The sequence below is a fragment of the Mandrillus leucophaeus genome, unplaced genomic scaffold (assembly GCF_000951045.1).
Source record: "Mandrillus leucophaeus isolate KB7577 unplaced genomic scaffold, Mleu.le_1.0 Scaffold193, whole genome shotgun sequence".
Taxonomy (NCBI): Eukaryota; Metazoa; Chordata; class Mammalia; order Primates; family Cercopithecidae; genus Mandrillus; species Mandrillus leucophaeus.
The window spans coordinates 2321925-2324891 of NW_012101954.1; the positions used below are offsets into that span (position 1 = coordinate 2321925).

At 38.1% G+C, this 2967-nt stretch overlaps 1 pseudogene across 1 annotated transcript; it reads left to right on the forward strand.

Moving 5' to 3' along the window:
- The first annotated feature begins 509 nt into the window (after window positions 1-509).
- On the forward strand, window positions 510-1804 carry LOC105538500 (annotated as a pseudogene). The gene is made up of 2 exons (XR_001005915.1): window positions 510-522; window positions 604-1804. The product of XR_001005915.1 is annotated as a COP9 signalosome complex subunit 5 pseudogene (transcript).
- The last annotated feature ends 1163 nt before the right edge of the window (window positions 1805-2967 follow it).

Consider the following 2967-nt stretch of genomic DNA (forward strand, 5'->3'; position numbering starts at 1 on the left):
TTTGGTTCCCATAAATAAGTGGGAACATGTGAAGTTTGTCTCTGTGCCTGGCTTATTTCACTTAACACAATGACCCCCAGTTCAGTCCATATTGTTGCAAATGATAGGATCTCATTCTTTTTTATGACTGAATAGTATACTCTGTTGTATATATGTACCACATTTTTCTTACCCCTTCATCTGTTGGACAGTTAGGTTACTTCCAAATCTTAGCTATTGTGAACAATGCTACAAACAGACGTGGAAGTGCAGATATCTCTTAAATTTCCAGATTACTTTTCTTTTGGGTATACACCCAGTGGAGGGGTTGCTGTATTGTATGGTAGCTCTGCTTTTAGTTTTTTGAGGAATCTCCGTCCAAACCGTTCTCCATAGTGGTTGTACTAATTTATATTCCAACTAACAGTGTACAAGGGTTCCCTTTTCTTCACATTCTCACCAGCATTTCTTATTGCCTGTTTTTTTTTTTTTTTTTTTTTTTTTTTTTTTTTTTTAAAGCAGATGGCTGCCCCGAGAGTCTAGGTAAGAGTTTGTTCCCGTGGTGCGGAGGGTCAAGGCCCACAACCGGAGACCTAGCGAGATAAAGTTGCGTCTTGGTTGTAGAGGCGACAACTTCTCTGCTTTCTCTGCAATGGTGGCGTCCGGGAGCGGTATGGCTCAGAAAACCTGGGAATTGGCCAACAATATGCAGGAAGCTCAGAGTATCGATGAAATCTACAAATACGACAAGAAACAGCAGCAAGAAATCCTGGCGGCGAAGCCCTGGACTAAGGATCACCATTACTTTAAGTACTGCAAAATCTCGGCATTGGCTCTACTGAAGATGGTGATGCATGCCAGATCAGGAGGCAACTTGGAAGTGATGGGTCTGATGCTAGGAAAGGTGGATGGTGAAACCATGATCATTATGGACAGCTTTGCTTTGCCTGTGGAGGGCACTGAAACTCGAGTAAATGCTCAGGCTGCTGCATATGAATACATGGCTGCATACATAGAAAATGCCAAACAGGTTGGCCACCTTGAAAATGCAATCGGGTGGTATCATAGCCATCCTGGCTATGGCTGCTGGCTTTCTGGGATTGATGTTAGTACTCAGATGCTCAATCAGCAGTTCCAGGAACCATTTGTAGCAGTGGTGATTGATCCAACAAGAACAATATCTGCAGGGAAAGTGAATCTTGGCGCCTTTAGGACATACCCAAAGGGCTACAAACCTCCTGATGAAGGACCTTCTGAGTACCAGACTATCCCACTTAATAAAATAGAAGATTTTGGTGTACACTGCAAACAATATTATGCCTTAGAAGTCTCATATTTTAAATCCTCTTTGGATCGCAAATTGCTCGAGCTGTTGTGGAATAAATATTGGGTGAATACGTTGAGTTCCTCTAGCTTGCTTACTAATGCAGACTATACCACTGGTCAGGTCTTTGATTTGTCTGAAAAGTTAGAGCAGTCAGAAGCCCAGCTGGGACGAGGGAGTTTCATGCTGGGTTTGGAAACGCATGACAGAAAATCAGAAGACAAACCTGCCAAAGCTACGAGAGACAGCTGTAAAACTACCATAGAAGATATCCATGGATTGATGTCTCAGGTTATTAAGGATAAACTGTTTAATCAAATTAACATCTCTTAAACGGTCTCTGAGAAGTACTTTACCTGAAAGACAGTATGAGAAAAATATTCAAGTAACACTTTAAAACCAGTTACCCAAAATCTGATTAGAAGTATAAGGTGCTCTGAAGTGTCCTAAATATTAACATCCTGTAATAAAACTCTTTAAAATGAAAAAAAAAAAAAAAAAAAAAAAGCAATTTTAACTGGATGGAGATATGGTATCTCATTGTAATTTTCATTTGCATTTCTTTGATGATCAATAATGTTGAGCACCTTTTCATATGCCTGCTTGCCATTTGTATATCTTCTTTTGAAAAATGTCTGTTCAGATCTTTTGCTCATTTTTGCCATCAGATTGTTAGTTTTTTTCCTATATTTTGAGCTCCATACATATTTTGGTTATTGATCCCTTTTCAGATGGGCAGTTCACAGACATTTTCTCCCATTCTGTGGGTTGTCTCTTCACTTTGTTGATTGTATCCCCTTGCTATACAGAAGCTTTTTAACTTGTTGTGATGCCACTTGTCCATATTTGCTTTGGTTATTACTCAAGAAATTTGTGCTTGTGAGTTATTACCTGAGAAATTTTTGTCCAATGTCCTGGAGAATTTCCTGTATTTTCATGTAATAGTTTCACAGTTTGAGGTCTCAGATTTAAGCCTTTAATCCATTTTGATTTGATTTTTGTATATGAAAAGAGATAGATGTCTAGTTTCATTCTTTTGCATTTGGATATCTTGGTTTCCCAGCACCACGTATTGAAGAGACAGTTTTTCCCCCCAGTGTAGGTTCTTGGCATCTTTGTGGATAATGAGCTCACTGTAGGTGTGTGGATTTGTTTACAGATTCTCTATTCTGTTCCATATGTCTATGGCCCATTTTTAAGCCAGTACCATGCTGTTTTAGTTACTATAGCTCTGTAGGGTAGTTACTAGAGCTCTGTAGTATAATTTGAAGTTAGATAATTTGATTCCTCCAGTTTTGTTCTTTTTACTCAGGATAGCTTAGGCTATTCTGGGTCTTCTGTGGTCTCATATAAGTTTTAGAATTTTTTTTCCTATTTCTGTGAAGAATGTCATTGGTATTTTGATAGGGATTGTATTGAATCTGTAGATTGCTTTGGGTAGTACGAACATTTTAACACTATTGATTCTTCCAATTTATGAACATGAAATCTCTTTCCGTTATTTTGTACCCTCTCTTCAATTTCTTTCAGTGTTTTATCATTTTCATTGCAGAGATCTTGCACTTCTTTGGTTAATTTCTAGGTATTTGATTTTATTTGTGGCTACTAGAAATGGGGTTACTTTTTAAAATTTCTTTTTAGATTGCTCACTGTTAGCATATAGA